Below are 24,792 nucleotides of genomic sequence, written 5' to 3' on the forward strand. Positions count from 1 at the left end.
CCTCCATCAATTGTCTAAATCCCACTGCACTAATGGCGGATACCGGATGCACGTCTAACACCAACATAGCAGTCAAGGCCTCAGTTATACGTTTTGCTTCAGGATGACTGCTGTCGTACTTCATCCTCATCGCTAGGGACTGTTGGAGGGTCAATTGTTTAGTAAAAGTAGTGATGTTCCTACTTCCTCTCTGGGATGATGAACAACTCCCAGCAGCAGCAGCAGCAATAGCACTAGGAGGAAGTGGTTCTTGATCTTTCCCTATTTTATTTTTATCGGAGAAAGTTTGGTCCTCCATTTATGTTATATTGATATATATACGTGCGGCTAAAGCGCACACAAACACAGAAAATATTTTTTTATTTTTGCTGGAGAGTAGTGCACTTTGTGGGTTACACCACCCTTTAAGAAATGAGCCAGCCGGCTCTTTACTTATGGGACACAGGCGCACGCTTGGCGCTGCTCCTTTGTTGATGCACGTGCAGCCACAGTGCACACAAGTCACAAACACAGAAAATATTTTTTTTTTTGGTTTGGACTGGAGTGTACTTTGGGGGTTACAGCACCCTTTAACGGTCAAGCCAGCCGGCCCTTTACTTATGACACAGGCGCACGCTTGGCACTACTTTGTTGATGCACGTACGGCTACTGCGCACACAATTCACAAACACAGAAAATATATTATTTTTTTAGCACTTGGGGGGAGCACCCCTGACGGACAGCGCACCCCCTGGACAACGCTACAGCACCCCTTTAGGACTGGGACACTGCACAGGACTTTGGAGTGGACACAGCCCCTATGGACAACTGACTGCACAACACAGTCCAGCCAGCCCCTATGGACTTTGAAGTAGTGGACACATCCCCTATTAACAACAGCAGCACAGCACAACACAGCCAGCCCCTATGGACTTTGAAGTAGTGGACAACAGCAGCACTACACTACACTACACTACACAGCCCAGCCAGCCCTAACTCCCACCCTCCCTCTTCACTGTCCACAGCCGAGTGAGAAAATGGCGCCGACGCGGGTACCTTATATAGGATCCAAAACCTGCGAGACTCGGAAGGCGGGATGATGACGTTTTGCCTCGATTTCAGATCCGAGTCAGGCGGGAAAAGTCGAGCCTGACTCGGATCGGACTCGGATCGGGGGGGTTCGGATTTCAGAAATCCGAACCCGCTCACACCTAATTATATATATATATATATATATATATATATATATATATATATATATGGAATGGTGATCTTGGGGAGCGCCAAACTCCAATTATGCAGGTTCAAATTTTCCTTTGATATTTTCTGTTTTAATGTCCTTTTAAAGGGATGAAGATGAAGACGAAGAGGGGATACACTTTCAGTTTCTACAATGAAACCGTCAACCAGAGTACTACTGTATGATTTTTATATTTGCATAGATAGATTGCATGATGTAGTGCAATATAGGTATTGTAGTGTAAATATATACAGTATATATATATATATATATATATATATATATATATATATATATTATAAAATACCTATTATGCGCTATATAAATAAATGAATGTCTATACAGTAGATCAGATTTCTTAAAATATATCTTAAAAGATACTGGGCTGCTTTTCCCCCAAAAAAGTCCTTCGCCAGTAGGACAATTGAATTTAGAGTACAAGAATTTTTTGGGGGGGGGAGCGCCTATTTTTTCAATTAAATATAGTCCACTTTTCAATTAATTTATTGTTTTAGGAGTATATTTCCTGTTATATTTAATAAATTTATATATCTTTCCTAGATATAATAAATACTTTCCTGAGTACACCCAATAATATTTTTATATACCATATAAGATTTTAAAAACAGTTTAATTGTCAATAAAACAACTTAAAAGCTTTTCTCACATAATATACAATTCATAATTCATAACAGACGTTTTAACTTAACAAAGGTTTTTCTTATGTTGTTGCCTTCATATGGGTTAGCTTGTTATCAATTAATCAAGTTCCATCACCCTGTGATAACCTTGTTAACTCTATTTCTTCGGGTCCATAGGGTCCACAGGGATTACCATGGGGTGTAGTTGGTTGGAGTGAGACGTGCACCAAACAGTTAAAGCTTTAGCTCCCAGGATGCACCGGCCCTCTTCCATATATACCTCACCCCCAGCCACAGGCAGCCAGTTTTGTAAGCAAGCCCAAGGCAGCAGTAGAAGAGAGGAGAAGGAAGAACATTACTCTCAAGAAACACTCTCACAAAAGATGAGGGAATCAGTGACCGAGAGAAAAACCCATTGAAGCCAGGTGCATCAGGGTGGGTGCCCTATGGACCCTATGGGCTTAGAAGAAATACAGTTAACAAGGGTAAGTTCTTACCATAACTCTTAATTTCTTCATAGGAGGTCCACATGGGTTTACCATGGGAACGTCCTAAAGCAGTTTCCCGTAAGGGTGGGAACGCTCCTGAGCAGAAAGGAGAATCCTGCGCCCAAAGGAAGCTTCCTGAGAGGCAAAAGTCTAAAAGGTAAAAAACCTAAGGAAGGTGTAGACGGAACCACACACTCTTTATTCAAATGAAAAGCCCGGGATACCACTTATGGAAGATAACCAATATGGATACACAGGACAGCTCTGTCCAAAAAAAAGAGAAAAAATAAAAAGCAAGCACCCAGAAAACCCTAAAACCATAGTGTTATAACCTTTGGGTGAGTACCCTTAAAAATAAGAGTGCTAAGCTCTGTGACAGATGCGGGCTGAGGAAGGCTTCCTCGCCCCGAGCATTGTACTGACCCAGGGGCGTAACCAGAGGTATGGGGGCCCCATAGCAAAATTTCCACGGGGCCCCCATAGGTCTAGCTAGGCACCCTGTTGCCCCACCAAGTTCAATGACAGGTGGAGCACGGCCAACTTTCAGGCTGCAGAGCTTGAGCAGATGACTCACCTGTGCCAGCAGCTCCTCTAGCTGGTTCCAGGACAGGTCCAGCTTCCGCATGCCGAGTAGCTGCCCCAAACTGGAGGGGAGGGGGCTCAGCAGTGCGTTCCGGCAGAGGATGAGGCTCTACAGGTAGAAGAGAAGGCCCTGGCCGGCCGGAACCTCCCGCAGCTCTGTGCAGCCGCTCAACTCCAGGTAGTTGAGGAGGGAGAGGAAGCCGGACAGTAGTTGTCCCCTGCACAGCTGGAGGCACTCATCCGCCGCCTGCAGCACCAGTTCCAGTGACCTTTCCTGCTCCAGCCGCTGGATCTCCGGCCATTCCGCCGCCTTCGCCGCACACAGAACACGCCACACGTGGTGACCGGCAGCACAGTGCAACCAACCACAGGCCAAGGGGGCATCGTCCTGCGACATGACCAGCTAATCACAGAACAGAGCAGCATCTTGCTGCACTCCACTGCACAAAGCCAGCCAGGGAGCAGGGCATCCTCTGCCAGGAATGTGACCAGCCAATCGCAGAGCGGGGAGGACACTTTCCACCATGTCCAGGCAACAACATTACTGCCTCTGAGGTGAGCTGGATGCTGGGGGAGGCGGGCCCCAGAGGTGCTGCGGGCCCCATAGCAACCGGACCCCCTGCACCCCCGGTTGTTACGCGCCTGTCTTGACCACAGAGCTAGAAAAACCTTTGACTCTTAAGAAGGATAACTCAAAAACAGACGATGGAGGCCCGAGTGCAGATAAGGACCCTGTGCTAACAGGTCCGGCCGTAGAGGAAGTGGAAAAGGAGTGTCTATGGAGAGACTCCGTAGATCGGTGAACCAGTGGCGCATGGGCCAGGCTATCACTGTCCCACTTTCCTGCTTGAATTTCCAGAGAACCCTTGGGAGGAGGGAAATCGGAGGAAAAAGGTATGCGAGAATGAAATTCCATCGCACTGCCAGAGCATCCACTAAAGCTTCTGAGGTTTCTCTGGGCCAGTTGCTCCCTGGTGGCGTCTGATGACATGCTGTCTTCCAGTGCATCCGTCCATCCTTCAATAGCCTTAGTTACCCAGGCTGCAGCCATAGCTGGCCTAGTAATAGCACCAGAAAGCGAGTTTCTAGTTTTCTATCTGTAGCATCCTTAAGGGAGGATGCAGATGCTATAGGCAATATAGAGCTCTTAACTAAACTTGCCACATGAGAATCCACCATATGTGGAACTTCCCATTTAATACACTCCCCAGGTGAGAGAGGGTAAAAAGACGCTAGTATTTTTGGAATCTAGAACCGTTTGTTAGAAGTATTCCATGCTTCCCCCATAAACTCAATGAGCTGTTCTGATTGAGGGAACTCAGCCTTAACCAACTTTTGTCTTTTAAACACCGGGGTTTTAGGCTTAGGAGCGGGTTTCTCATCCTCTATATTCAGGATTGATTTAACCACCCTCACTAGGGAAGGAATATCCACTGTCACATGACGGTCTTCCTCACCAGATAGGGACCCTGGACGAGAACCCTATGCATCATTTGCCTCCTCAGATGATGTGTCAGAATTTGAAAGCTGGGCAGACTGAAATAATACAGGCAGCCTATGTGCTTTGATGGCTAACTGTCTGTCCGCCTGTAGCATTCCTTGCAGAAAGGCGGTAGACGTATGAGCAATATTCTGAGCTGGGTGGGCATAAGCATCCATCCAGGGGGGATGTATGGGGGTACAAACAAAGCAGGCTGTAACTGCTGTGGGTACCCCAGAGTGGGAGGAAGCGTGGAGGCTGATAAACGATCCACTAACTTTCCCATAACCTGTGCTAAGGAGGGCACACAAGATGGCTCCTGCACCGGTACTGGTAAGGTAGGCTGGTGAGGAGGTTCATGACAATTGGCACACTGACCATCCTGCAAAAAATCCTGAGAGAACAAGGCTGCTGAACAGGTTTTGCATGTAACCAGCACAGGGGCCACAGCCTCCTGTAAACCCTTGCCTTTTGCATAGTAATACCAGTAAACAGCACTCAATAAAGTGTATAGCTAATAATGCAATGTGACACAAGTAAATCTGAAGTACTGTACAATGAACCCCTACACACCTGGTAGTGATGGGTTAAAGAGAGAGCACCAGAGAAAGATATAACTGACAGTTAGAAAGTTAAAGGCATTATATCACCACAGCAGAGCTACTGTAGCACAAGTCACATACAATGCAAATAAATACAAATATACTTGCAATGGGCACTGAATCAACTGAATCAACTACTCAAGCAACACTAGGCTGGTAAGATTTGGTGCTGCATAACCTGGCTCCAGGGAGAGGTATACAGGGAGACAGGACCCTTTCTACTGAGACCTACAGCTTCAGAAAAGACCTGATTAAAGGCATCTGAGCATCACATCAGGGAGGAGGGTGTAGGAGGAGCAGCTCCAATGTGGGAAGGCTCAGCTGAGAAATCACACTCTGAGCTGGGGGAGGGGTGTCAGGGGAGAGCTTACCTCCCCATTGCTGTATTAACCCTGGGTCTACTAGCATAACAAAGGCCCCTGGTGGTGTATTGGGTTTGCAGGCGAAACGGACGTCCCACAACAGCGTCCACGGCTGGTCTCCACAGCCGGAGGTTAGGACTGCATTCAGATGCGATTCCCCGCAAGTGGAAAATCGCCTTACCTGAAATTCCTGTTTTCCGGCTGGAGTTCAGGGTCTCCCAGGAAAGAGCTAGCCAAGCTCCACTGGTGCCCGCCGTAATCACTTTACTATAAAACATAAAATAAAAGCTTGGGGCTGTCTAACACAGCCCCACTGTTGATTGTAGTATCCTGTTATTATTAGATAGCATATTTTTATATGTTTTAATCATATATTTTGTAATGATGCAAATATGTTCATACATGTGCTGTAGTAGTTTGTTACTTTTTAAATGAACACTGTTGCAATCTGTGACAAGCAGTTACTTAATTTGTATAAGAAGATACACCTGCTTAATGGGAGTAAGAACAGCTATTTAAACCCTCTTCTGAACAACGCCAGCCAGCCTCCTGACGAAGTCCAAGGACAAAACATGTTGGGGTGTGGCCTGGCGTGACCCTCTGTTACTGCTTGACTGGCTGGAATAGATCCTGGAGACGTTCGGGTGAAACACCAGCCTTGTTGTTATTTCACGGTTTATGCTTGCGGTGATTTTAGACCGCCTACTTTGGTACGCACGCTGACCTGGAGTCTTTGTTTTTTATGTAATAAAACTTTTGTCTATATTTGATGCACGATGTGGCGCCCCCTTTTTGTGCTCTAATATTTCAGATTTCTACCCATTCGGATCTGGGTCTGTGTGAGGGGAAGACGCCGGTTGATTGCTGTGGCTGCTGGCCTGTGCACTATTAAGATTTCAATTGAAACCAAAAAGAAACAGTCCAGTGTGTCTCTGTGAAATCACTTCAGGACTGTGGCATCCTGTCCTATTTCATTGACTATTTTGTACTAGCGCACTGACTTTTTTTGTTGTTTTGATTATATATATATATATATATATATATATATATATATATATATATAGAGGGTTGGGTCCAGGATGCCGGCCCTGCGGGTACAGGATGCCCAACAGGGTTAGGGTTCCAACACCTGTCATTAAGTATCCTAACCCTACCTGTACCCCAACCCTGAACTCAACTCTCCCTTCCCGTATCCTAAACCTAACCTCCGTCCCTAGTACCTAACCCAAACCTCCCCCTAGTGGATGCCGGCGCCGGGATTCTGACTGGTGTCGAGATTCCAGTGCCGGCATTCTGAGCGCCGGCATCCGAACAGCTGGGATAATAACCAGTGATCGCAGATACGCACTATAGCGCGTATTTTACCGGTGATTTGAAGGTGGGGACTCGAACAATAACCCCCTGGGTCCCTCAGGATGCGCTGCGAGCCTGTGACTAGTCAGCACTGCCCTGTGCTGCCTGTGACTGTCAATAACTCAGTTTTATGCTAAAACGGCAGAGGAAGGGGAGGAGTGTGCGAGTGTGATCTCCAGCCTCCCCTCACCCTCTGTTCCACATAGGATCCAGATCGATTCGTCCAGGACTTCAGCTTGCTGTGTGTGGTCGGGGAGTGGACTGTCACCGCCGGGCAGAGGATGAGGCAGTTACATTACTGGGGAAAGCCACGGTGCGCCGTCGGTAATCTACAGGAGCCAGGGGACTGACTGCAGAGGAAGCCATATGCGGGAATCATGCACAGCGGAAGATGCTAATGGTAGGTGGCAGGACAGGAGGTGGCTGGGGATGGTACAGGATGAGGCTGCAGCCTGCCATGGGCAAGAAGAGTACACACAGAATGGGAGGATACAGAGGACAGAGGCCCTGATTCAGAGCCGGACGCTCTGAAAGAGCGCTCGCTCTGAATCAGTGCCGTTTTTTTTTTTTTTTTTTTTATGTGCGGCCTCCTGGCCGCTCGCATAGCTGTGGATGAGTATGCAGTTGGTGATCTTGCATTGTGGGGCCGTTCTTTCTGCGCCACCATACTTTGCCTGTCTTTCTTTATTCTTCTATTAGTTAGTTCAGTTATATATTAGTTTAATTAGTTTAAAAATAAATAAAGCTGACCTTCCTTTCCCCTTATACAAGTCTCAGTGTCGTTATTTCATTATGATTATGGTTGATGGTTTACCACTCATCAGGAGATGGGGAGTTTATCTATAAAATCTCCTGCATTGTGCCATTAGTACATAGGACTGATAGCAGGGGGAAGGGGGGTGACACGATTTGCGCTGAATCCAGTCATCATGGCCCTGCCCCCTGCTTCACGATGCCGCTAATTTGCTGCATATCATTTTAATCAGCAGAAGCTGCTTGTGCTATCTAGTCGCATCCTTGTGCGAATAAGACGCATTTGAAGGTAAAAAGATGCACAAAAAGACGCCTGGCGCTACCAAGTCACACTGAGCTGCTGCGTTATGTGTGGCGCGACTTGTAGCACACAGAGGATAGATGTATGTGGGCACATCTGTGAGTATATATATTAGAAGGATGAAGTCTTATGACGAAACATGTAGTGGCGTGGCTTGACGTTTTGGATTGTGCAGAAGAACCAGTTCCCAGAAAAGTCCTTGGAGACGTCCAGGTTACAGACCGGGTGACTGCCTCTGCTTATTATTGTGCTGTTTACGCTAGCGGTGGCTCTGACCGCTTGTTCTGGTACGAGCATTGTCATTTTTAAAGATTGTAATAAAATATTGTTATACTTTTAAGCACGATGTGGCGCCCCCTTTCTATGTTTTCTTTCTAGTGTTGTTCCCGGCTGGATTCGGGGGTTCTTATATTGGGGAAGACGCCGCTCCATTTCATATACAGGATCTCTGCTTCACAATCCCACTTTCATATGTGAGGAATTGGTTACAAGACACTGTTTGTGCAATCACTTGTGGGACTCATTCCCTGGACATTGGTATTGTTCCAAACTCTGAATTAAGCGCACTAATTATTTTTTTTATATATATATATATATATATATATATATATATATACACACACACACACACATACAGTGCCTTGCAAAAGTATTCACCCCCTTGGCTTTTTACCTTTTACCTGTCACATGATCTGTCAGTATAAACACACCTTTTCTGATAGGCCCCACAGGCTGCAACACCACTAAGCAAGAGGCATCACACCATGAAGACCAAGGAGCTCTCCAAACAACTCAGGGACAAAGTTGTTGAGTACAATTCTGGGTTGGGTTATAAAAAAATATCCAAATCTTTGATGATCCCCCAGAGCACCATCAAATCCATCATCATCAAATGGAAAGAACATGGTACCACAACAAACCTGCCAAGAGAGGGCCGCCCACCAAAACTCACAGACCGGGCAAGGAGGGCATTAATCAGAGAGGCAGCACAGAGACCAAAAGTAACCCTGAAGGAGCTGCAAAGTTCCACAGCAGAGACAGGTATATCTGTGCATGTGACCACAATACGCCGTATACTCCATAGAGCTAGGCTTTATGGAAGAGTGGCCAGAAAAAAGCCATTACTTAGTGATAAAAATAAGAAGACACGATTTGAGTTTGCCAAAAGGCATGTGGGCAATTCCCCAAATGGATGGAGGAAGGTGCTCGGGTCAGATGAGACTAAAATTGAACTTTTCGGCTACCAAGAAAAATGCTATGTCTTGCGCAATCCCAACACATCCCATCACACCAAGAACATCATCCCCAAGCAGCAGGGACAGGGAAACTGATTCAAGTAAGGGAAAGATGGATGGTGCTAAATACAGGGATATCCTTTAGCAAAACCTGTTTCAGTCTGCCTGTGATTTGAGACTGGGGCGGAGGTTCACCTTCCAGCAGGACAATGACCCAAAGCATACTGCTAAAGCAACACTCGAGTGGTTTAAGGGGAAGCATTTAAATGTGTTGGAAAGGCCTAGTCAAAGCCGAGATCTCAATCCAATTGAGAATCTGTGGTCAGACTTGAAGATTGCTGTTCACAAGCGGAAACCAGCCAACATGAAGGAGCTGGAGCAGTTTTGCCTTGAGGAATGGGATAAAATCCCTGGGGCAAGATGTGGCAAGCTCATAGAGACTTATCCAAAGTGACTTGCAGCTGTAATTGCATAAAAAAGGTGGCTCGACAAAATACTGACTTTAGGGGGGTGACTAGTTATACACGCTGAAGTTTTCTGTTATGTTTTCCTAAATGTTGTCTGATTCACAATATAAAAAAAAACACAACTTCACAGTTGTAGGCATGTTCTGTGAATGAAATGATGCACACCTTCAAACAATCCATTTTAATTCCAGGTTATGAGGCAATAAAACATGAAAAATGCAAAGTGGGGTTGAATACTTTTCCAAGGCACTGTATATATATATATATATATATATATATATATATATATACACACATACATACAGTCAGGTGCATAAATATTGGGACATTGACAGAATTTTCATATTTTGGCCTCTATTCACCACCACAATGGCTTTGAAATTAAACAAACAAGATGTGCTTTAACTGCAGACTTTCAGATTTAATTTGAGGGTAATTACATCCAAATCAGGTGAACGGTGTAGGAATTACAACGGTTTCTATATGTGCCCCCCACTTTTTAAGGGGCCAAAAGTAATGGGACAAACTAAACAATCCTAAATCTAACTTTCACTTTTTAATATTTTGTTGCAAATCCTTTGCAGGCAATTACAGCCTGAAGTCTGGAACGCATAGAAATCACCAGATGCTGGGTTTCATCCCTGGTGATGCTCTGCCAGGCCTCTACTGCAATGTCTTCAGTTCCTGCTTGTTCTTGGGGCATTTTCCCTTCAATTTTGTCTTCATCAAGTGAAATGCATGCTCAATCAGATTCAGGTCAGGGGATTGACTTGGCCATTGCATAACATTCCACTTTTTAGCCTTAAAAAACTCTTTGGTTGCTTTTGCAGTATGCTTCGGGTCATTGTCCATCTGCACTGTGAAGCGCCGTCCAATGAGTTCTGAAGCATTTGACTGAATATGAGCATATAATATTGTCCAAAACACTTCAGAATTCATTCTGCTGCTTTTGTTAGCAGTCACATCATCAATAAATACAAGGGAACCAGTTCCATTGGCAGCCATACATGCCCATATCCCAGTTCCATTGGCAGCCATACATGCCCATGCCATGACACTACCACCACCATGCTTCATTGATGAGGTGGTATGTTTTGGATCATGAGCAGTTCCTTTCCTTCTCCATACTCTTCTCTTCCCATCACTCTGGTACAAGTTGATCTTTGCCTCATCTGTCCATAGGATGTTGTTCCAGAACTGTAATGGCTTTTCTAGATGTTGTTTGGCAAACTCTAATCTGGTCTTCCTGGTTTTGTGGCTCACCAATGGTTTACATCTTGTGGTGAACCCTCTATATTCACTCTTGTGAAGTCTTCTCTTGATTGTTGACTTTGACACATTTACACCTACCTCCTGGAGAGTGTTCTTGATTTGGCCAACTGTTGTGAAGGGTTTTTTTTTCACCAGGGAAATAATTCTTCTGTCATCCACCACAGTTGTTTTCCGTGGTCTTCCTGGTCTTTTGGTGTTGCTGAGCTCTCTGGTGCGTTCTTTCTTTTTAAGAATGTTCCAAACAGTTGATTTGGCCACACCTAATGTTTTTGCTATCTCTCTGATGGGTTTGTTTTGATTTTTCAGCCTAATGATGGCTTGCTTCACTGATAGTGACAGCTCTTTGGATCTCATATTGAGAGTTGACAGCAACTGATTCCAAATGCAACTGTCACACCTAGAATCAACTCCAGACCTTTTACCTGCTTAATTGATAATGAAATAACGAGGGAATAGCCCACACCTGTCCATGAAATAGCTTTTGAGTTGATAGTCCCATTACTTTTGGCCCCTTAAAAAGTGGGAGGCACATATAGAAACCGCTGTAATTCCTACACCGTTCACCTGATTTGGATGTAATTACCCTCAAATTAAATCTGAAAGTCTGCAGTTAAAGCACATCTTGTTTGTTTAATTTCAAAGCCATTGTGGTGGTGAATAGAGGCCAAAATATGAAAATTCCGTCAATGTCCCAATATTTATGCACCTGACTGTATATATATATATATATATATATATATATATAGCAGGGAAGTACGACGACACTCAACGTTTTGGTAATTTAAACCTTCGTCGGGAATTCCTGACGAAGGTTTAAATTACCGAAACGTTGAAATCAAGTGGGCTTCTGTCCCTATTTCTTTAAAAAACCGTGAGTGCCGCCGTGCTTCCCTGCTGTATACCGACAATCCTATTGGAGGGCACCCGGTGAGTTAAATTTGTTTGAGAACTGGAGTGCCAAACCCCTGCAGATATTGTATTACATATATATATATATATACACACACACAAGTACCTAACAATTATACCATGTGCACACTGGACAGACCATGAAGACAATAAAATAAAGGGGGGGGGGGCGTGCTGTCCAGAATTCACTTGAGTGTGTGTTACTACAGTAGTACTATCTTGCATAGGGTTCCATGATCTCTACACTGTGTTACATCCACACTGTGCTTACCGTTATGTATTACAATGCCTCTCAGCAGAACAGATCGTGTCCTTCCTGGCTGAGTGGCTATTAACACTTCTACAGTTCATGTTTCTCGCATTCTGTGGAAAGCTCTGATCTGCGGCTCACATTCCTTATAATGCATTTTATATTTTTATTTCTAGTGAAATAAAATATATATTCATGTGGATTTAAAAAAGAATATCCTCACTTTGGAATAAAATGGAACATTTCCCTCTGGATTACAAAATTTTCCCTTTAGATTACAAATAGAGAACACTCCCTTTGGATTGCAAGAAGAACATTTGATTGCAAGATGAGCCCCTAGGAAAAGTTTTATTTTTATTAATTAATAAACTGGTAACCAAGGGTTTGCCGAGGTTTTATTTCCTTAACAACAGTGGCTGTGTTTTATGTACAATTTGTTACATTTTTCCTTACAATAGAACAGACCCCTGAGGCATACTTGCGGGAGGAGGCAGCTAATTCGCCAATGCGGGGGCGGGCCTCAGCAGAGGTGGGTTTGTTTGAGGTGGAAAGAGGCGGGGCTTGGCTCAGGTGGGCGGGTGTAGGATGTGATCACATCGTAGCCCCCCCCTGGTATGCAATGCCGAGATTATCGGCATTGTGGTGCGGGAGGCAGAGCCACGATGACGCAATTCAACACAAATTGTGTCATTGGCTGCCTGTGCTGCCCACTTCACTGGGGAAGTGGGCAACGCGGATATGTGGATCTTGCCCCCAGGGGACTAGTCCACCTTTCCGGGTGGCCAGGAGCACCATCTGATTTTCGGGAGCCTCCTAGCCATTCCGGGAGGGTAGGCAATTATGCCCTGGGGTTTCCACTGCAATAATCCCAATATTCATATTTCTTATTACCCTGATACCCAGGGAGAGCCCATATGCATTCAGCCGGGGGCTTAAGTGGCAGTTTGTGGAAGGAGGGCCATGCAGTTTTGCATCTCTTAACCTCCATAGAGACTTTAGCTCCACGCTGGCTGGATATCATTTCTATAAGCCAGTGCTAACAATGACAGGGATGAGAGACAGTAGTTGAGAACTGTGGGTGTCCGAGACATCAATATCTCATAAATGTAAGCTACAAAAATATCATGGGTCTTATTTAATTAATATTAAATATTTCTATTTCATACAATTAAGTTTCATTTATTTAGTCATTTACTCATTTATTAAAAGTTATGTGTATAGCACAAACATATTACGCAATGCTTCACAGAGAATTCACATCAGTCCCTGCCCCAGTGGATATCAGTTTACCATCTATGGGCCTGATTCAGAGTTGTACACTATTAGCATCGCTGCTCTGGACGCAACAGCACTGCTTAAATATGCTAATGGGCGACTGAGGACAAAAGATGCCCCCTTAACGGCACTGTAGATCTGAGTGCTGCGTCCGCCATCTGAGTGAGCCTAAGTAATTTACCGCAAGTAAAAAAGGGTGGTAGCCTCGCACTTTAATGCCCGATTCTATTCAATTAGAGACCCTCTTTTCTCACTCGGTAAATTACCACGTTAATCCAGAGAATCCTGTATAAATTCCTGGACCTATGGGCAGTGGAGTCTCGCCCCGCGGTGTCGCCTGGAGCCAGGAGGGACGCCCTGCGCCATCAAAAAGGGGTGTGGCCTCGTGGGGTGTGGCGTGGCCTCATGGCTCGAACCCTGGTGGTACCGCTCTTGTTACTGCAGGGGGGTGTAGAAGGTGCCTTGTGGAAGTGCCGGCTCCCTTGCAATGTCAGGAGCCGAGTGCTGCACTCAATGCTACAGTGCAGCATTCAGCTCCTGTCACTGAAGGGGAGTCTACACCTTGGGCGACACCCGAGTGCGGGCCGCACCCCCCTTGTGAAGCCACTGCCTATGGGTTAACATGGTAGCGGCACCAGCAAACAGGCTATTTAATGCAGATTCTTATCGAGTATACTCAGGCTCGAAAAAAAATCCTCATTAACTGCTGCCTGCGGGCTGCCTTCAGTACTAATTGAATAGCACCGCTGCTTCAATTACCCCGTGGTAAATTTCAGACAATAATTAAAATTCCCCCTTAAGGCTACTCAGAATGGTCGTCGCAGCTCCGCAGCAGAGGCCAGCAAATCAGCGTTAGAAAATGCAGACACTGGCCTTGCTACTCCAAATTTCTGGGAATGCTGGCCACTATTTGCCCCAAACCACCACAGCACATCAATCAAGCTGCTGCTTAGGGGCAATGCGACCGTAGTAGTAGAAAGAGACCTGCACATGTGCAGTGCAGATTTCCAGCATGCACAGATCTCCAACAATCTGAGTTGTACGTAAACCATATTATTTGCCTATGGAATCGGTATGTATTTCCACCGGACCTAAGCCAGGAGGATGAAGATCCCGACAGAGGTGAGTATTTACCCTCCCCCTCCCAACCCTCGCTTAAGGGTGTCCTAACCTCCCCCCTAGTGTGCCTAACACTAACCTCCCCCCAGGGGTGCCTAAACCTAACCCCCCCTCCCCGCACCCTAAACCTAAACCTCCCGGGGGCTGCCTAACCCTAACCTCCCCCCGGTGGTGCCTGACCCTAACCCCCCTTCCCCTAGTCTAACCCTAAAGCTGGCCACACATCAAACGATTATCTGTCCAACCAGCCAACTAGTTGATTGGTTGGAATAAAAATCTGGTAAGGAATACAATTAGCAATTTGTTCCAAAAATGCTGGAAAATGGACCAAAACCGTTGTTTGAACAAATAGTTTAGATCAAACATTTAACAAACTTGTCTGACGACCATTTTCATCTGTTTTCTGGCATTTAGGAGCAAATTGCTGATCATCATTTACTCCCATACGTTACCAGATTTTCAATCCAACCAATCAACAAGTTGGCTGGTTGGATGTAAGTTGGTCTAGTGTGTGGCTAGCTTAACCCCCCCAGGGGGGTGTCCCCGGCTTACGTACGTTCGGTATGCCGGGTGTCGGGATTTCGGCGTGGGGCTAATGAAAGGTGTTGGTATTTATCATTAGTCCCATGCCGGGCTTTCACTGTCGGGAAGCCAGGGATCACCATTTCGACCGCCGGCTTCCTGACTACATCCATTTTCCTACAACTCTAAATCAGGCCCTATGTTTCCTACCACATGGACAAACATATACATACTGTTATACGTTTTTTAATTGGAAGCCAATACAAATGATTCTTTGTTTGTTTTTTGAGTGTGATAAGTAACAGAAGTAACCCGAAAAAACCCACAGAAACATACACACCCCACACAGACACTTACCCCCCCCCCCCCCCAACTTTCCAGATTTTGGCAGGACAGTCCCACTTTTTGGGAATGACCCAGCGTTTGGCGGAGGGGCGAGGAGGTTAGAAGACCCCTTCTCACCTGTTGCAAGCGTTGAATAGATGCCGTACCCATGCGTGCAGAATTTATTCGGTGGAGAGCGGGACTGGGCAGCTCACGGAGCCCTGGGCATGCCTCCAGTGTGACAGAAATGGGGGACGTGACTTGTGAGCACGTTATTTTCAGTGAGGCCACGTCCCTTACAATAAGGCCCCTTCTACCCCTTACCCTCTGTTTCTACATCCTAACACTAACCCTCCTCCCACCCCATCCTAACCCTCCCCCCTTTGTGCCTACACCTAACCCCCAACAGTGGTGCCTAACCATAACCCACCCCCTGGGGTACCAAACCCTAACCTCCCCTAGCCTAACCCTAACCCCCCGTGACGACTAAACCTAACCCTCCTCCCCCCCACGACTAAATCCTAACCAGCCTTGATATACTTACATTCGACATACCGGCTGTCAGTATTCCGGCATCAGCATGTTGGGTAGTGGCATTTCGGCACCGGGATTTCGTCAGCCGGGATGCTGGGTGTAGTTATATTAACTACATCCCGTACACAGGGCCTGATTCAGAGCCGGACGCTATTTGCGCTCGCTCGTTCAGAAAAAGGGGCCAGCTTTTTAAATTGAGCACTCGCTCTTTGCGGTCTGTTGACGCCTCTATGTCTGAGCGAGCGAACAAAACATGTGCTCGCTATTTTGTAAAGACGCCCCCTGGCCGCTCGCATCCTACGTCATCTCCGCTATTTATTTGATTAATCGAGTACATCGAAAGGCATCTGAACTGCTCGCAGTGCTTGTGGTAGGATTTTCCTACCGCAATCATGTGAACAGTTCAGGCTAAGAAACAACCAAGTGACGTGGTCGATGACGCTGCTTTGTTAATTATGCACACCCTTAAAACGCCCGTTTTGACCTTTTGGCACGCCTGCGTTCGGATCTCCACTCCCCGTTTTCAAGCACCTTCCCCTGTTACCACCCACAAACGCCTCATTCTGTCACTCAAATTAGCAGGCACTCGCTATTTTGCGAGCGCTCGATATTCGACCGCAATGACTGGTTGGCGCATGCGCATTATGACCCATACGCATGCGCAGATGTGCGAACATCGCTCTGAGCGAACGAGCGGCCGCTTACGAGCGGCTCTGAATCAGGCCCACAGTATGGTGCGACCCAGCGGTGCAACGATGCGATGTAACGATACAGTACAGTACACACTGTATGATCCGCCGTATGACAGAGCAATGTATCCATTACTTGCTGCGGGTAATAGCACTGTGTCATTCATTGCATCATCCCATCTGCTGTGCAGGACAGCAGATGAGAATGCAATGAACGACCATCGAGAACGAAGGATCAGGAGTACACAGTGGGCCTGATTCAGAGCCGGACACTCTGAAAGAGCACTCGCTCTGAATCAGGGCCACCCACAGCTAAAGCGAGCGGCCATGATGATGGTCGCGATGGTCTTGACCATCGTGACCATCGGGCTTGCGACGAGACCCTTGTGGTAGGGTCTCGTTCATCGCAAGCCCCAGAGAGCTTTCGGCTCTAACAGAGCCGGAAGCTCTCCACTGACATCACTCGTGATGTCAGTGGGGCCGCCCCCAAACGGCAAGCATTCCCTCGGGAACGCCTCCGTTTGGGCAGCCACCCCCCCGGCCCGCCCACCAAACGGGGAGAGCTGTCACTCAACATCGACAGCTCACCCCCTTTGGTGCGAGACCCGGAGCGACGGATTGCCTGTCACTAGCCGGGTCTCGCGCATGCGCACGACAGAGCCGGCTCCATCGTGCGCATGCGCTGTGGGCCACCATCGACCCGGTTGCAAGCGCTCAGCACTTGCAACCGGGTCTGAATCAGGCCCAGTATACGATGTGTATGATATATCGTTCCAATCTGCGATCTGTGGCGGGACGATATATATCGTACAATACATTGTATAGTGTGTACCCAGCTAGACTGTACTTTTTCTAGAACAAAATGACAGAGTCTGGTTGGTTGGTACTTTATCTCTCTCCAGGGGGGCTATTCAATTCAGGGGAGCTCCAGGAGATATTCAATTCACCGCCATGTTTACTCCGACGGGAAGTAGTTAAGTCGGACAGTACTCGTGACTTAACCTGGGCGTTTAGCCGCGAGAACCGCCATTCTCTCACTAAAGCGCAAAGCCAGAAATCAGCCATGCGGCCGTCACTTTAGTCAAATTTCTCCTCGCACCTTCAGGAAGGTGCGAGGAGAAATGTTTAGTCCGACTAAATAGCGCGGTCAATTGAAAAGATCTAGGAGCTCCCTCCCGGGGCTATTCAATTCACGCTGAATTGAATCGCACCCCATGACTTAATAAATCCCACCCTCGGTCCCTTCACAAGAGTAGAACAATGTTTGAATGCCACAAAATATATGAATGCTAGCTGTATCACTTCTCTTCATGGGAGCAGAGGTCCTGATTCAGACCCGCTCGCAAGCGGGTCGATGTTCCCCCACTGCGCATGCGCCACCTCCGGTGTTCGCATGCGTGAGTCCCAGCGAGTGACGGCAGCTCCGTTGCTCCGGGGCTCACTACAAGATGGGGCAGCTGTCGATGGTGAGTGACAGCTCGCCCCGTTTTGAAGGCGGGGAGGGGGGGTGGCTGCACAAACACAGGTGTTCCCTTAGGAACGCCTGGCATTTGTGGGCGGCCCTACTGACATCACTCGTGATGTCAGTAGTGGACTTCCTGCTCTATTATAGCAGGAAGTACACTCGGGCTTGCAGGAGCTGAGACCCTCCCACAGGGTCTCGACGCAAGCCCGATGGTCGCGATAATCGCAACCATCGCCAGGCCGCTCGCTCTAGCTGTGGGTGGTCACCCACAGCTTTGCGAGCGGCCTGCAGGCCGAAAACAAAACAAAAAAAACCGCCCTGATTCAGAGCGAGCGCCTCTGAATCAGGCCCAGTGTACCCATCTGTAATCGCTCCATAAATAAAATAAATTCTGAATTCAACTTAATACCATGGACTCCAAGGGGTATATTTACTAAAGTGAGAGTTTTTATAAGTGGACATGTTGCCCATAGCAACCAATCAGATTCTAGCTATTATCTTCTAGATTCAGGTGCTAGTTAAATGTTAAGTAGAATCTGATCTCCACTTCTACAAACTCTCACTTTAGTAAATATACCCCCAAGACACCAAAACTCAGGGGGAGATGGACTAAGCCTTGGAAAGAGATAAAGTGGAGAGAGATAAAGTACCAACCAATCAGCTCCTATCATGCTACAGGCTGTGTTTGAAAAATTACAGTTAGGAGCTGATTGGTTGGTACTTTATCTCTCTCCACTTTATCTCTCTCCAAGGCTTAGTACATGAATTAATTGCGTAGGATCCACTGGGATGTAGTTCTCGCGGCCGCTGGTCTCAATCCCGATGCTGGAATCCCGACAAGGGACTTAAGATAGTCGAAGTACCGATGCCATTCCTTAATCCCGACGCCGGAATCCAGGAGGACGCCAGCCCGAACGAGGGTAAGCCAGGGCGCCCTTAGTGTTAGCCGCAGGGGGGAGGGTTAGGTTTAGGTAAGGTGGTGTTAGGTTTTGAGGGAGGGAGGTTAGGGTCAGGCACCACTGGGGAGGGAGGGTTAGGGTTAGGCACTAAGGTGGAAAACTTAGGTTTAGGCACTAACAAGGAGTGTTAGGGTGCGGGGTGGGGAGGGTTAGGTTACAAGAAGGATGGGTTAGGGTTAGGGGGGGGGAAGGGTACCAACCATCGGGATGCCACGGTCGGTATTGTGACAGGAGGCATCCCGACAGCCGGCATTACATACCCATTGCGGATCCACTACCCGCTATGACAAGCACTGCAATAACACGGCCACGTGTGACAGCACCATAATTCTATTTTACAAATCGCTACTATCTAGATAAACTTCTAGTTGAAGCAGACATATTTGTTACTCACAAAGGCCCCCATTTAACAACGAAGCATAACCCCTTTATTGCTCGCTAAAGGAGTTATGCCACCCTTGCTGGATTTAACAAACAGTTAGGTGCGATAAGTGCCTTTTTTCTCTGTAAATTATCACACCCGCGATAATATCGTTTTCGCACCCACGATTTCGCTGTAAATTATCACACTTGAGATAATCGAATAGTGAGGAACAGGCAAAAAGTTTTCACCATCTCAGACCATGTGAAGAAAAATGCAAAATCTCTATTTTTGCTTAAAAATGTGGGGATTTCGTTCAGAACCCTTTAGATATCCCCCCCCTCCCTCTCCTAAATGATAAATTATCCTAAAAGTTTTTCCTAAGTTGCGCAATTTGGCAAAAAACAACTTTTGTAAGAAAAAATCAAAAAGATCGATGAAAATGGGTTTAACGTATTGGGTCTGGTATTTCGGGGGGCTGTATGGATGTGTCCAGTGTTTTAAACAGTGCATGTAATTACAGCAGGTGTCTTTTAACGGTTTTTAAAAGTACGCTTCTACGACACAAAAATATACTTGCACCCATTTTAATGTATCCCCAATTTACGCGGAACAGTAATTTCCTGGAAAAAAAATAGCTTTGTCTCATTTTTTATCATCTTTTTCAAATACGCAAATTACCGCCAAACTATGCAATTGTAAGTACCCTAAATACTTTTGTTTTGGCCAATAATACACTTCTAAATTAATTTCCGATGCACGTCAGCCATGGGGTACAGATGCAATTTGCTGCATGTCCTGACTTTTTTTGCCTGTTTATTTATCGCACTTACCAATTTTCGCCTGTTTTTTGGAGAAAACGGGAGCGTACATGCAACAATCGGCCGATTTCCCGGCGAAATCGGCTGATATTATCGCTAATTGAATACCAGTATTAGGGGTAAATTTACTAAAGGTCGATTTTAATCGATTAAGAATCTTTCTGAATCGATCAACATTGGATTTGTGTTTCAGGGGCTAAATCGCACATGTACTAACACTTAAAAATCAATATCAAAAAATCATCTGTTAGTAAATGTGTGATTTAGCCCCGGAAACATAACATCGATGTTGATCGATTTAGATCGATTTTTAATTGGTTAAAATTGACCTTTAGTAACTTTACCCCCTAGAATCTACTGACCAGAGACAAATATTTTAACATAACCATCTTCCTTGAGAGTTCATATAATAGTATTTTATAGTTCCTTAGGGGGAGATGTACTAAAGCCTTGGAGAGAGATAAAGGGGTCTATTCATGTACAACATCAAGTGGCTACTAAAAGATATCACTATATATCGCATCACATCGATGCGATATATAGTAAATTTTAGTAGCCATTCATGTACACTTACCTGTCTGGCGTCTTCGGGCGCTGCCGGCCCCTCCGCGATCCCTGTACGCAGTGAGGAGCCCGATATGCCTGTATTCTCACTGAGCATGCACCAGTGTCTGAGAGCAGTAGGTCAGGTCTGCTGCAGTGGACACTGTGAAAAGGGGGCGGAGCCAGCGCCGGGTGCCGTGCAGAGAGCAGGGAAGTATGCAGCTTCCCTGCTCTGTTCGGCTAGCGGTACAGATAACACCATCCTGAGATGGCCAATTGGTACAGCAGGAGAGGAAAGAAAAGCTGAGCTTCATGAATCGCACTCACCATACAATAGTATGGTGATGCGATACGGGCATGGATGCGGGGTGCCGCTGGAGAAGTAATACACTTCTCCACGATAAACTGGCTCCATGAATAGCACAAAGCAGAGAAGAGCCCTGATTTCAGCAAACAGGGCTCTTTTCTGCTTCATGAATAGACCCCATAGTACCAACCAATCAGCTCCTAATTGTCATGTTACAGGCTGTGTTTGGAAAATGAAAGGAGCTAATTGGTTAGTACTATATCTCCATACACTTTATCAGTTTCCAAGGCTTAGTACATCTCCCCCAAAAGTTGGGTACACACACTAGACGATGTGTGTACGCAGCAATGGCACAATATATCGGGCGGTCCATACTCACTGCACGATCTGGTGTACGACCGCCCGATATATATATATATATATATCATTCCCCGCCGCATCCAGAAGCATGGAGTCATTCAGGCACTGCAGGCAGATCTGTAGATACGAACGAACTACACACAGGAGTGCGCATTAGTGAGTACACACTGGATGATATGGACGATTTGTCATTCCGATTTCGCCTCAAATCAACAAATTGTCCAAAATATCGTCTAGTGTGTACCCAGCTTAAGAGTCAAATTCGGAGTCAAATTTTCTAAAGCCTCTTTCAAATTCCGCAAAACATTTAGTATATGGACTTGTTTTTATAAACTTTTTTTTTTTTTTTTACATATTGTGCACATCTTGCAAACACAACATTCATATAGTATTATGAGGTGTGTATTTGGTCTATTATGTATTTTACATGTTTATATAATGTGTATATACAGGAGGTATCAGATACTGGAAACGGATATATCACATTTACAAAGATTTTTACGACGGGTGACATTTTTTGCATTGCCATTTGCATAGCAGTTTAAAAAATATACACAGTACACTAAAAAAAAACGACACACACAGGACACCTCATGAAATAGGCACCACATCCTAACACATGCATTTTGAAAAGGTATAATGCAACAAAGTGTCTTTTTATCATTTTTTTTACCTAAACATCAAAATCCAAACAGATTTAAAACAAGTGCCGGTGTAAACATGCCTAGACACATGAGAAATAACAACACATTAAAAAGCAACATCCAACATGTCAATGCAAGTCTATGAATCAAAAACTAAAAATATATATTATAAAAAAAAATAAAAGTGTTATGAAGCAAATGTGGCAAACTATGGGGTCAATCCAAATACACGTGATGTACTCGCGGGGGCAAGTCGTCGTGACAACGGGCGCACTTGATGGCAGCCCCATATGGCTCTGAGCAAAATGATGCAAATTTGGGCTCAGCGCAGGCCGCGAGATGCCATGCCGTTGTTTGCGTTTTAACGCCACGGCAACTCGCACTCTTCACCAGCAACTGGATTCACCCCTATATTTAAATCTGTTTGACCAAGTTTATTTCCTCAAACCATGTGAACTGATTAGAAGCTGACAGCAAGAAAGTTTGCTAGAGAGCAACAGGTTTTGGCCAGACACAGCATTGATCCAGAACAAAGAATCCACCGCAGTGATAATAAAATTGTTATTCCGATAGAATTAGCTTTTTACATTCTCTGCAACATAAATGTAAAATAATATTAAGGAACAAAAAAATGTCAAATTAACATCGTATTGTTTCATGGAAGATTTCATGGCAAACATAAGGTCTAGTAAATGCACCATTTGTCTAAATGGGAACTGACAATGTATGGGAGGACAAAGGTCTGGGCCTGGCTGACAACCTGAAAACCACACTCATAAAAAGTAACCAGTCCTTCAAATGAGCTGCAGAATGGACTTCAATCTCCCTATATCCCTGCTCTAAAGCTGCTTTTGTTTTTTAATTACTAGAGTATTCTCCCCCTGTGTGTTCCTTCTGGAGACTCCAGCCTGTAAATGAAGTGCATAAAGAGTAGGAGCTGACAATGGGTCAGACCATTATTCAGGCAGCTCCTGATAAATGACACTCATTCTGTAGAGTCATTGCTAAGGCTGAGCCTGAGGAAGTGTGTGTAGATGGAGAGCACTGCACAGTATATAAACCAGCTCCCCAGGAACCAGCATATAAACGTTACGGCTACAACAAAGTACAAACACAACAAAGGCAGGTCTATCTGAAAAGCAGGCGAGAAGAATCCTCCTAGTCCCCCTGAAGGCTGGGACTACACCTCCCAGCATGTCTTGAGAGTCAGCAGCTAGGACTTGTAGTTCCACAGCAGGAGAGTAAAGCTGGGTACACATTAAACAATGAGTGTACCCAGCGATATCGTCAGCTGCGGGATCCGACGGGGGTGTCGGCATCGGTAAGTGCATACACACTTGCCGATGCCGGCAACGACGAACGATGGCAGAGGGCAGCATGGCGTCGCTAACGATATCCCCAGATTGCACTACAAGTACAGACGGCTGGGGATATCGTTAACGACCAGCGGGAGCGCGCATCGTTCATCGAATAGTGCGTACACACTGGACGATTTGAACTATATATCATTCAATGATATCGTAACCGTTCATATCGCTTAAAATAAACGTCCAGTGTGTATGGGACCTTACAGATCACATATCTCTGCTGACATACAATATATATATATATATATATATATATATATATATATATATATATACAAAATAAACATCTCTTTTCTTTGAGCTACTGTAAAAGTCTGCCAACAGCTGTTCTTTCTATGTCTGATAGAAGCTAATACATTCTTAGCAGCTGCCAATTTAGAGGAGCAGGCTGAAGTTAGCAGAGGAGCAATGTCTGATGGAGGAGGCACGCATTACGATGATGGTGTCTCTCAGCTGCAAACCGGATGGGAAGAAGCAGAAAGCAGCACCTCTGACATGACACTTACTCCCTGCAAAAGTTGACAGCAAAGAGATTGCATAGAGGAAGGGAGGGGGGAGCTGCTGTGTCAGCGTACTCAGACACCCATTGACACAGTGTAGCCAAGTCCTACCTATCTTCCGCTGCTGCTGCCCGCACTGCGTCTTCAGGTGGCCGCTGCTCCGTGCAACCTTTGCATCACTAGTGTGTGCGTGTGTCACTAGTGTGTGCGTGTGTCACGCCGGCCTTGTACAAGCACTTCTATCGCGAGGCCCGTGCACCGCACCAGAAAGTGTCCTCTCTCCTCCAGCACCAGCAGCAGCCAAAGCATCTCCCAGCACACACATACACACGTACAGTATATATATATATCTCTCTCTCTTATATACACTGCAGGTTACAGTCATTGTACCCACAACAGCAGCCACGCTGCATTCATTTATTTCTATTGCTTTCCTACGCGCCCTCTTCTGTAGACTTATTACCATGTTCTGTATACTCTGTCATACTACAGTATTTTGCATGACATTTTATTATTTTTTCTCAATGCACTGTATTTGAACTTTGAAGCTGATATAATAAAAAAATGGAAAAAAAAATGTATTTTTCAAGTTTTTGGCTACAATAAAATGTAGTTATTATATATTTGGTACTTGTGTACTTTGCGGACTCATTGCAGAGAGAACCCAATGAATGTTTTAAATGGTACTTGTGTACTTTACATACCGAAAGTTGTCCCCACCTAAAGAAGAAAGTGGTCCCCTTGCTGGCTCGCTGTGCTCACCACGCTTCGGGCTCGGTGGCTCGGTACGCTCGCCTCTAGGTTATATTCCCCCTCTGTACCCACTTGGATTGTAGGGAATGACGCTGGACACTGGCTGATGACATCAGGGTCCTCTCCGTGAAGGGGATTTAGACATTACCATGATTGATAATAATAATAATGAGTGTAGGACACTTGGGTTCTCTCTGCAATGAGTCTGTAAAGTACACAAGTACCATATATTTTTTTAAATGGACTATTACCATTTAATAAACATTCTTGCCCTGTAAGATACCCAAGGCACTGTGGGCCTGTTTTGCAAATTCGCATGCAAAGTGGCCGCAAGC

The 24,792-nt window shown here is 45.7% G+C and overlaps 1 protein-coding gene across 2 annotated transcripts in view; it reads right to left on the reverse strand.

Annotated features, from left to right (window-relative positions):
- The window catches only part of TLK1 (tousled like kinase 1), a 310,849-nt gene extending 286,938 nt beyond the window's left edge, over positions 1-23,911 (reverse strand). The window contains exon 1 of one of the 2 annotated variants that reach the window (XM_088470184.1): positions 23,816-23,911. The gene's annotated coding sequence lies outside the window, so the exon portion shown is untranslated. The remainder of the gene's footprint in view (positions 1-23,815) is intronic. The other variant, XM_088470297.1, reaches the window with a different exon arrangement.
- Between the last annotated feature and the right edge of the window lie 881 nt (positions 23,912-24,792).

This window comes from Taudactylus pleione, unplaced genomic scaffold (genome assembly GCF_031769625.1).
Source record: "Taudactylus pleione unplaced genomic scaffold, aTauple2 ptg000004l, whole genome shotgun sequence".
NCBI classification, from domain to species: Eukaryota; Metazoa; Chordata; class Amphibia; order Anura; family Myobatrachidae; genus Taudactylus; species Taudactylus pleione.